This window comes from Panthera uncia (genome assembly GCF_023721935.1).
Source record: "Panthera uncia isolate 11264 chromosome B3 unlocalized genomic scaffold, Puncia_PCG_1.0 HiC_scaffold_1, whole genome shotgun sequence".
Classification (NCBI taxonomy): Eukaryota; Metazoa; Chordata; class Mammalia; order Carnivora; family Felidae; genus Panthera; species Panthera uncia.
Genome location: NW_026057582.1, coordinates 57539884 through 57551954, shown reverse-complemented (window position 1 = coordinate 57551954; position 12071 = coordinate 57539884). Strand labels below are relative to the sequence as shown.

Here is a 12071-nt window from a genome sequence, read left to right as displayed (position 1 = left end):
ATTCATTTTGTTCTGCAAAATATTGGTACCTGCTTTCTTCTTGCCTCTGAAAGGGCTGGTTGATGTTGCTCTGTGTCTGTCTCTGCATTATCCCATCCATCTCTGTCCTTGTGGCCCTTGCTCACTTTTGCCATGCAGCACTCTCTGTCCTGATCTGTATTCTCTTCATTGTGGTGATGGTTAATAGCTCAGACTTCAGAATGAAGCTGCATTCTTACATGGAGATTCAAGTGGGAAAGAATTTGCTTCCATACTCATTCAAGTTGGCGGTATTCATTTCCTTAAGGATGTATTACTGAGGGCCCAGGCTTCTTACTGGCTGTTGTCTGGAGGCCTTCCATAGTTCCTTGACACATGGCTTCCTTGGTATGCCTGCTTGCTTTATCAAGACAGCAAGGAGAATCTCTCACTTCAGTCTGCTAAGAGGCAATATTATATGATGTAATATAAAATGGGAGTGACACACTTATTTTATATGATGTAATATAAAATGGGAAAGAACACACTTTCGCTGTGTTCTATTTGTTAAAGCAAGTCGTAGGTCTCTTCTACACTGAAGAGGAGGGGATTACACAAAGGTGTAAACACTAGGCAGTGGACAGTGTTTGGAGGGTGCAGTCACCATAGGGTCTGTGTGCCATGCCCAGATGCTTGACAGATTGTAAGGTCATGGGAGGTACTGAACTATTCCATAGCCTTAATCTTATTAATTCTATGAACAAGATATCAAAATATCATACTATAATAGAGCTTGGGAAGATAATGGAATAGGAGGATGCTGAACTTGGCCCTCCCATGTTTACAACTAGATATCATCCACATCCAAGTCAATAAGCCAGAGAATGATTGGAAGGCTGACAGAACAAACTCTGCAACTAAATATAGAGAAGAAGCTGCATCTGAAAGTTTAGGAAAGTCAGAAAGGCAGAGGGAGGATGCCTGTAGGAGGAGGGGAAACTGCACATGGAGAGGGCAGAGAATTGGGCCCTTGCACCATGGAGTTCACATGAGAAAAACTATCTCTTATAATATTTGGCTTTAAAACCTCTGGGTGGCAGGGTGGCACAGATACTTTTAGCTCAGGTACAGGGCTGGGGCAAATTTTGCCCAAATTTTGCTTGTGGCCCACCCAGCTGCTGGGTGCATAGCTGCTGCCATCATGCATGCTGTGCCACACCTAACCACCACACAGCACCCAGCCAGGTTGCCGCCTGCCACTGTTATGCCCTGGGCCCAGCTATGCTCAGCTACCAACAAGCACCACGCCTAGCCTCATGCCCCTGGCCACCTGACATGTAGGCCCCAGCTGCCCTAGCACTTCAGGGAATCCAGAATAGGAACTAGTGGCTCAATGAAAAATTTTCTAACACCACCACCCTGTTCTTAAATTCTCTGGCAGGCATGCCTGCTCAGAGCTGGCCTGCTGGGTCCCACTAACACCACAAAGAGCAGGGAGAACTCACAAAAGGCAGGGAGTCAGTGCAGACAATTGCGCTGAAAGGAAAAGTGACTCAGAAACAGTATCAGGGCATAAGCAACACACATAGGATACTCTCCTGAAGTGCCAGGTTCTGGTGAACAGGGAACATCGCCCTGCAAGGCACTTCAGGACCTCTTCTTCATAAAGTCACTGCTTTCAAGAGCAGAAGACATAGTTGCCTTTTTCTTTCTCTCTCTCTACCTACCTTTCTTTCTTTCTTTCTTTCTTTCTTTCTTTCTTTCTTAGAAAAGGGTGGAATTTAATCTTTAGTTACAGGACACTGCAAGATATGGATTCCACAAAGAAGTAAGAAATCCATTTAGAGGAGAAGCTTCATAGAGTATGTACAATTTGGAACTGTTCAAGTACAGTTTCATTGTAAAAAGTGCTACAATAATAAAACACATTTAAAAGAGTTCTTAGTAGAGAAACAGTAAGATATACCAAACATAGTACACAACAAACAACTTAAAATTTTTTTAAAAAACTTTATTTTGAGAAAGAGAGAGTGTGAGTGGGGGAGGGGCAGCGAGAAAGTGGGAAAGAATCCCAAGCAGACTCGGTGCCCTCTTCTCAGAGCCCAACTTGGGGCTTGATCACACGAACCATGAGTGTCATCCTGAACTTGGATTGTAGAGCCTTCAGAGTTAGTTTCTGGAACAGCGTTTTGATCTTCCTCTTCCTCTACAAAGAAATACCTCTCAATCAAGTTTAATGAAGCTTTGTATACAGACTCATTTTAATGGTTTTGTAGAGTTTCAATTTTGTCCAAATCTCCACATTCTTTAATCATTATATTCAGTTTCTCAGTTTTACTTAGCTTCTCAGCAGGCCAAAAGATGTTTGAAATGCATCCATAATAACCAGAGTAATTTTTGTATCTTTTGCAGTTAAGAGATTCATCAATTGTTCTATTATGCCACCATGAATGATGTATACAGTCTGTTCAACTGTTCTTCCACTTGTATAGTTGGTCACAACCCATACAGCATCCTTTTGTGTCTTAAAGTCTGTCTCAGAGAGAAAATCAGTGAGGGATGGTACTAATCCATGATTCACAACTTGCTGTATCTGGTCTTGGTGACCAGCTATGATGTTTGACAGTGTCCACATAGCTTACTTCTGAATATTAGTTTTGAGGTTCATTAGCAGGCTTGGAAGGACAACATGTACTCCTACATCTATTACAACCTGAGTCTGTTCATCTGCCCCAATGACAATATTTACTGTGGCTTTTAGCACGGGAGTCACAATGAGCAATTCACTAGCTCCTAGAAGCTTTACAAGTTGGAGCACAACTCCTATTTTCATGACCATTTTAGTCCATTCATTTGGACCATCAGTAAGATAGGAGATGGCCCAGAAAGTATGTAATAATACTTCTGGATCATCATGATTCAGGAGATGAACTAAGGTAGGAAGAATCTGCTCAGTAGCATCTAACAGACATTCAGGATTCTTGTGACAAAGGTTTGAAAGTGTCCAAGGAAGGTTATGTAAATAACCACATTCTAAAGATTACATATCAGAAACTGTAAGGAGAGCCAACAGCAGGTCAACTGTACCATATTTGATAAACAAGTCTTGAGGAACTGAACCATCATCTGCATTGCTTCCTAGCACCCCTACAGCTTGTTCACTGATGTGGGCATGGGAAGATGCCAACAGAGAAATGAATGCTGGGGTATCACCTCCATCTACCACAATTTTGGTCTGTTCTGATGTTCTGGAAACAATGTTAGTGAGGGTCCAAGCAAATTAAAACTGAATAGGACTACAATCAGTTCCACCCAAGAAGTATACACATTTTGGAATCAAAACCAGCCCAGATTATGTTGTCTATGGGAGGCTGTGTTTCCCTGGAAAGCAGTTTCCTACCAGCTTTAGTAGCCTGGAGCTAGCTTTCCAAATGAATTGCTATTTATGCCTTGGACAATGTCATCAACAGACCAACTTACAGTGCCTTGGTTGTTGTAGTTCTCTTGCAGTAGAGAAGTAGCACCATCAGGAAATGAGCTTACATTTTTCCTTTTCAGCATCTGGTCATCCTTAGCTTTCCTCAGCTCCTCATTAACTTCTATTCAGTGCCACCTCATTTCTGTACTGTCTTTCCCCTTGTTCTTGAACCTGTTAAGGCAGGCAGCTGGCGAATTAGCATTTATATTGGTGGACATGGTTATGAGACAAAGGGAGAAAGCTATACAGCTGGCTCAGGCTTCCAGGAGATGGTGTGGGGGCATGTAGGTCAGCTTCCCTCAAAATGTCCACAATGGCTCAGCCCAAAGACAGTGTTATAGCTAACTTTCTTAACACAGAGAAACAGACAAAGAGGCAGACAAAATGAGGAGACAGAGAAATTTATCACAAATGAAAGGACAGGATAACACCACAGCCAGAGATCTAAGAGAAACAGATATAAGTAACATGCCTGAGAGAGAACTTAAAGCAATTATCATAAAGATACTCACTTGACTTGAGAAAAGAGTTGAAGACATAAGTGAGACACAGAGATAAGGAGTAACATAGCAGAGATAAAGGACTCAATGAATGAAATGAGAAACACACTTGACAGAACGAATAGCAGGATGCAAGAAGCATAGGAATGAATTAGTAACCTAGAAGAAAGAATAATGTTTACTAATCAAGCTGGCCAAAAGAGAGAAAAAAGAATTACACAAAACGAGAATAGACTTAGGGAACTCAATGACTCCATCAAACATAGTAACATTTGTATTATAAGAATCCCAGAAGAAGAGAGAGAAAGAGGGGCAGAAAATTTATTTGAATAAATAATAGCTGAAAACTTCCCTAATCTGAGGAAGGACACAGATATCCAGATCCAGGAGGCACAGAGAACTCCCATCAAAATCAACAAAAGCAGACCTACACCAAGACATATTGTAATTAATAGAAAGATAAAGAAAAAATATTAAAGCTGTAAGATGAAAGAAGTCAGTAACTTACAAGGGAAAATCCATAAAGGTGGCAGGAAATTTTCAACAGAAACTTTGCAAGCGAGAATGGAATGACATGATATATTCAAAGTGCTGAATGGGAAAAATCTGCAGCCAAGAATACTTTATCCAGCAAGGCTATCATTCAGAATAGAAGGAGAGATAAAGCATTTACCAGACAAAAACTAAAGAACTTCGTGACTAGTAAACCAGCCCTGCCAGAAATATTAAAGGGGACTCTTTGAGTGGAAAGGAGAGATCAAAAGTGACAATATAAAGGTAGGAAATGCAAAAGCAGTGAAGATGAATATTTTTGTAAAAAAACAGTTAAGGAAATCACAAAAAAGAATATAAAATATAATAACATATACCTAAAATGTGGGGAGTAGAGAGTTCAAACTTAAATGACTATTAACTTAATATATACTGCTGTATGCAGAAGAGGTTATGTACAAACCTAATGGTAACCATATATCAAAGACCACTAATAAACATGCAAGGAATAAAAAGAAATACAATATATCAGTAAATAAAATCAGCAAAACATGAGAGAAAGACAAAGGCTCAGAGAAAATCTTCAGAAAGATTACTTAGCCACAAACTAAGTAATAATTTGGTAATAAATACATATCTGTCACTAATTACTTTGAATGTAAATGGATTAATGTTCCAATCAAAAGACATAGAGTGACAGAATGGATAAAAAAGTAAGACCCATTCACATGCTGCTATAAGACCCTCATTTTAGACCAAAAGACACCTACATATTGTTACTAACAAACATAAAGAAACTCATTGATAACAGAATACTAATAGTAGGGGACGTTAATATTCCACTTACAACAATGGACAGGTCATCTAAGCCAAAAATCAACAAGGAAACAATGGCTTTGAATGACACACTGGACCAGATGGACTTAATAGATATATTCAGAACATCTCATCCTAAAGCAGCAGAATACACATTCTTTTCGAGTGCACATAGGACTTTTTCCAGAATAGATCACATACTGGTTCACAAATCAGGCCTCAAGTGTGAAAAGATTGAGGTCATACCATGCTTATTTTCAGACCACAGCACTGTGAAATTTGAAGTCACCCACAAGAAAAAAATTGAAAGGCCCTAAATACATGGAGGTTAAAGAACATCCTACTAAAGAATGAATGGGTTAAGCAGGAAGTTAAAGAAGAAATAAAAAAAATATATGGAAGCAAATGAAAATGAAAACATGACAGTCTAAAACCTCTTGGGTGCAGCAAAGGTGGTCCTAAGAGGGAAGTGTATTGCAACACAGGCCTACCTCAAGAAGCAAGAAAATTCTCAAAAACACAACCTAACCTTACACCTAAATGAGCTAGAAAAAGAAGAGCAAATAAAACCTAAAGCCAGCAGAAGAGGGGAAATTATAAGATTAGAGCAGAAATAAATGATATGGAAACAAACAAGAAAAGGGACACCTGGGTGGCTCAGTTAGTTAAGTGCCTAACTCTTGGTTTCAGCTCAGGTCATCATCTCATGGCTTTGTGGGTTCAAGCCTGCATTGGGCTCTGTGCTGGCAGGGCAGAGACTGCTTGGGATTTTCTCTCTACCCTTCCCTCACTTGTGCTGTCTCTGCCTCTCTCTAAGTAAATAAATAAACTTAAAAAAAGTATGAATTAAAAAAAAACAGTAGAGACTAAGAGCTGGTTCTTTGAGAGAATTAATAAAATTGATAAACTAGCTAGGCTTTTCAAAAAGAAACAAGGACCCCAATAAATAAAATCATGAATAAAAGAGGAGAGATCACAACCAATACCACAAAAATATAAATAATTATATGAGAATATTTTGAAAAACCATATACCAACAAATGAGGCAATCTGGAAGAAATGTATAAATGCTTAGAAGCATACAAACTACCAAAACTGAAACAGGAAGAAATAGAAAATTTGAACAGACCCATAATCAGCAAAGAAATGGAATCAGTAATCAAAAATCTTTCAACAAACGAAAGTTCAGGGCCAGATGGCTTCACAGGGCAATTCTATTATACATTTAAAGAAGAGTTAATACCTATTTTTCTCAAATTGTTGCAAAAAAATAGAAATGGAAGGAAAGTAAACTTCCAGACTCATTCATTCCATGAGGCCAGCATTACCTTGATTCTAACACTAACGACTGCACTAAAAAGAATTACAGGCCAATATCCCCGATTAACATGGATGTAAAAATTCTCAACAAGATACTAGCAAATTGAATTAAATAGTACATTGAAAGAATTATTCACCACTGTCAAGTGGGGTTTGAATCATCACTGCAGGAGGGTTCAATATTGAAATATTTGCAATATTGATTTGCAAATCAATCAATGTGACATACCACATTAATAAAAGAAAGGATAAGAACCATATGATCTTCTCAATAGGTACAGAAAAAGCATTTCAGAAAATGCAAGACATATTCTTTTTTTTTTAAATATGATTTATTGTCAAGTGAGCTAACATACAGTGTATTACAGTGTGCTCTTGGCTTCGGGGGTAGATGCCTGTGATTTATTGCTTACATACAATACCCAGTGCTCATCCCAACAAGTGCCCTCCTCAATGCCCATCACCCATTTCCTCCTCTCCCCCACTCTACCCACCCCATCAACCCTCAGTTTGTTCTCTGTATTTAAGAGTCTCTTATGGTTTGCCTCCCTCTCTGTTTGAAACTATTTTTTCCCCTTCCCTTCCCTCATGGTCTTCTATTAAGTTTCTCAAGTTCCACATGTGAGTGAAAACATATGATATCTGTCTTTCTCTGTCTGACTTATTTCACTTACCATAATACTCTCCAGTTCTATCCACGTTGTTGCAAATGGTAGGATTTCATTCTTTCTCATTGCCAAGTAGTATTCCATTGTATATATAAACCACATCTTCTGTATCCATTCATCAGTTGGTGGACATTTGGTCTCTTTCCATAATTTGGCTATTTTTGAAAGCACTGCTGTAAACATTGGGGTACATGTGCCCCTGTGAATCAGCACTCCTGTATCCTTTGGATAAAATCCTAGTAGTGCTATTGCTGGGTCATAGGGTAATTCTATTTTTAATTTTTTGAGGAACCTCCACACTATTTTCCAGAGTGGCTGCACCAGTTTGCATTCCCACCAACGGTGGAAGAGTGTTCCCATTTTTCCACATCCTTGCCAACATCTGTTGTTTCCTGAGTTGTTCATTTTAGACACTCTGACCTGTGTGAGGTGGTACCTCAGTGTGGTTTTGATTTGTATTTGCCTGATGATGAGTGATGTTGAGCATATTATCATGTGTCTGGCCATCTGGATGTCTTCTTTGGAAAAGTGTTTATTTATGGCTTCTGCCCATTTCTTCACTGGATTATTTGTTTTTCAGAAGTGGAGTTTGGTAAATTCTTTATAGATTTTAGATACTAACCCTTTATCTGATATGTCATTTGCAAATATCTTCTCCCGTTCTGTCGGTTGCCTTTTGGTTTTGTTGATTATTTCCTTTGCTTTTTATTTTGATGAGGTCCCAATGGTTCATTTTTGCTTTTATTTCTCTTGCCTTTGGAGACGTGTCAAGTAAGAAGTTGCTGTGGCTGAAGTCAAAGAGGTTGTTGCCTGTTTTCTCCTCTAGGGTTTTGGTGGTTTCAATACAGGAAGTATTCGTGATAAAAACTCTGAAGAAAGTAGGGATAGAGGGAATATACCTCAACATTATAAAGGCTGTATATGAAAGACCCACAGCTAGTATCATCCTCAGTGGAGAAAGACAGAGCTTTTCCTCTATGGTAAGGAACAAGATAGGGATGTCCACTCTCAAAATTGTTATTTAACATAGTACTGGAAGTCATAGCTTCAGCAATCAGACAACAGAAATAAATAAAAGGCAAATAAGTCTGTAAGGAAAAAGTCAAACTTTCACTATTTTCAGAGGACATGATATTCTATGTAGAAAACCTGAAAGACTAAACCAAAATATTGCTAGTTCTTATCCTTTAATTTAGAAAAATTGCAGGATATAAAATCAATGTACAGAAATCTGTTGCATTTATATACACCAATAATGAAGCAACAGACAGCGAAATCAAGGAATCAATCCCATTTACAATTGCACCAGAAGCCATAAGATACCTAGGGATAAACCTAACCAAAGAGGTAAAAGATCTGTACTCTGAAAACTATAGAACACTTATGAAAGAAATTGAAGATGATGCAAAGAAATGGAAAAACATTCCAGGCTCATGTACTGGAAGAACAAATATTGTTAAAATGTCTATACTACCCAAAGCAATCTAGACATTTGATGCAAACTCTATCAAAATTCCACCAGCATTTTTCACAGAGCTAGAACAAACTATCCTAAACTTTATATGGAACCACAAAAGACCCTGATAGCCAAAGCAATCTTGAGAAAGCAAAGCAAAGCTGGAGGCATCACAATTCCAGATTTTAAGTTATATTACAAAGGTGTAGTCATCAAGACAGTATGGTACTGGAACAAAAACAGACACATAGATAAATGGAGCATAATAGAAAACCCAGTAATGGACCTGCAAATATATGGTCAATTAATCTTTGACAAAGTAGGAAAGAATATCTAGTGGGAAAAGAACAGTATCTTCAAAAATGGTGTTGGAAAAAATGGACATCAACATAGGAAAGAGTGAAACTGGACCACTTTCTTATATCATACACAAAAATAAATTCAAAATGGATTGAAGACCTACATGTGAGACCTGAAACCATAAAAATTCTAGAAGAGAACAGAGTCAGTAACCTCTCTGACATCAGCCATAGCAACTTTTTTTCTAGCTATGTCTCTTGAGGCAAGGGAAATAAAAGCAAACAAAACAAAACAAAACAAAACAAAACAAAAACCCTGTTGGAGCTTTTGGGACTACATCAAAATAAAGAGCTTCTGCACAGGGAAAGAAACAATCAACAAAACTAAAAGACATTGTATGGAATGGGTGAAGATATTTTCAAATGCCATATCTGATAAAGGATTAGTATCCAAATTATATAAAGAATGTGAAATACTCAATACACCCCAAAACAAATAATCCAATTTAAAAAATGATCAGAAGACATGAACAGACATTTCTCCAAAGCAGATATCCAGATGGCCAATAGACACATGAAAAAATGCTCATCGTCATTTACCATCAGGAAATGCAAATCAAAACTCCAACGAGATATAGCCTCTCACCTGTCAGAATAGCTTAAATCAACAACATAAGAAACAATAGGTGTTGGTGAAGATGTGGAGAAAAAGGAACCCTTGTGCACTGTTGGTGGGAATGGAAACTGATGCAACCACTGTGAAAAACACTGTGGAGATTCTGTTCAGTTAGAATAAGTGTGTGTTGAGGTCTGAGCAAAATAGAAAGGTCTTGTGATAGTCCAAGTGGGTAATACGGTAATAGTAGATTAAAGTAGAGGGATAAACAAATTGTTAAGTAACAGTATCTTAGATTGGTTGGAGTGAATTTGTAAGGCAACCACTAGCTGCATGGCATTGTGCAGTAATACTGGGTAGTCTGGGAGCAGGACTAGGAAATAAAAAGTTTAATTAGGGAGAGAGATTGGCAAAGCAAGAACAGTGGCTATTTAGAGAGTGAGGAATTCTAAATCTTATTACTATTGCTATTTGTCTTGTCTAGCTGAAGGTAGATAATTTTTTGGTCAATCTCATCATGGGTTATTTCAAATATACAGAAAAAACATGCAAAATATTTAATTTCTCTTCATATTTAATAACTTTAAATTTCACATATTTCCTTTAAATATTATTTTCTCATTTTTAAAATAGCTAAAACCATACTTCCTATACCATCTCTCCCCTTTTTTCTCAATAAAGTTTTGACGTTTGTAGTTGTTATCATACCTGTTCAACTGGGTCACTATGTATAATCTCAGAATGCCATTTTAAAGAAGGAAATTCATTCACTCATTCATTAGCAAGTAATAGACATAAAGAAATGAGAAAAGAATTGGAACAGTCTTTGAGGACAGCAACTAAGGCCCAGATGTTTTGTTGCAACATAACATACTTGATTTTAGAGCGAGCATTAAAATACTTTAATATCCATTTGGCTTAAAAGGTTAAGGGCAGAAAAACAAATGTACTCTTCTGTGGAGGAGTTACACTGGAAGGCAAAGGGAGTTCTTGTCTAGCATGAACTATAAGAGATAATTGTTCATTAGAGAGTGTGAAGTCTGTTGTAAGCACAACCACATTCATTAGCCAGCTCCCTGCTTCCTGTCTGTAATGGGCATTAAGTTTCTCTCTGTTCAATTAGAATGAATTCTGGTTTTGGCACTACAGATCCTTTTCTGGGTTTTTAATATTCTGGCTTTTGGTCTTTTTTTCTTTTTGCATTTTCACTGAATAGGTGCAACCTCATGGTCAAATATAAATTATTTCTTAAGTACTATGCTCCAAATGTATGACAAGTTCTCATAGAATATAGAGTGTATATAGAAACCAAGCAAAAACACATTAAATATGAAACATTTATATAAAACCATACCTAAAGTATATTTATGCTAACAAATATCACATTTTGTTAATAATCATAAATAAAAGCTAAACATTTGGGTCATCAATAAAATTCTAAGTTTATGACGTTTTGGAGACATGTCTATCAACTTAACTCATGTAAATGTTACAATATTTAGGGTGCCTGGGTAGTTCAGTCAGTTAAGCATCTGACTCTTGATTTTGGCGCAGGTCATGATCTCACATTTCACTAGTTTGAGCTCCAAGTCAGGCTATGTGCTGGATGATAGACTAGATATTTTAGGGTATTATGTCTTTGGGAGACCCAAAGAGCTTGTTGATTGATTATATAGAGAGGGTATAAGAAACTTACTTGAAATATTTGAGGAGTCAGTGATTTTTCTGGAGGTCAACCCTGTGTAGGCTACATAGCATTGAAGAGCAAATGCCACAGTCAGGGAAATTTCCATGAGGTTGGCCTTCTGTCAGGGAAATTCTGACAGAAGCAGATATCTCCGGCAACAGCAGAATCTAATATACTAACATTGTGATATTATCTGTTCAACAAGCAGGGAAGGAAAATGCTCTCAACTTTGGTTTTTCCCTGGTATCTATAAGATTCAACTTCGATAGTGTCCTTGAGCATATGATATGTGATTAGCTGAATGAAGAGGACACTGGACTTTCTAGAATTTCTCATTCCTCCAAAATATGCCTGAAACAACCATAAGTGAGGGGGAGGAAAATCAGTAAAGTCAGGAGCACTAGGTTTTATTTCCATTTAGGATTAAAATGGGGATTTCTGATCTAAAACCATGCATAAATACATAGGCATATTTTTTGAAAGGTAGAGAATTATATGACCCTTGCATCATTCTATTCTCAAAGTATTTATTAAACTCTTACTATGTGAGAGGCATAGTTCTGAGCATTGGGAATATAGAGATGAACAGAAGAAGCCATTATTCCTGCCCTCCACTATAAGAACAGTTACAACAAAGTGATTAATGCTACAGTAGAGGAATAAACAAGATGCTGAGAAGGCACAAGAGAGGAGGCACTTAACTTTTCCTGGAGAGACTAGAAAAGGCTTCTCAAAGAGGGTGGATTCTTGAGTGGATTCTTGAAGAATGAATTAGTGTTCC

General features: G+C 37.6%; 1 pseudogene; it reads right to left on the bottom strand.

Moving 5' to 3' along the window:
* Positions 1 to 1746: 1746 nt before the first annotated feature.
* On the bottom strand, positions 1747 to 3654 carry LOC125910316 (importin subunit alpha-1-like; annotated as a pseudogene).
* Between the last annotated feature and the right edge of the window lie 8417 nt (positions 3655 to 12071).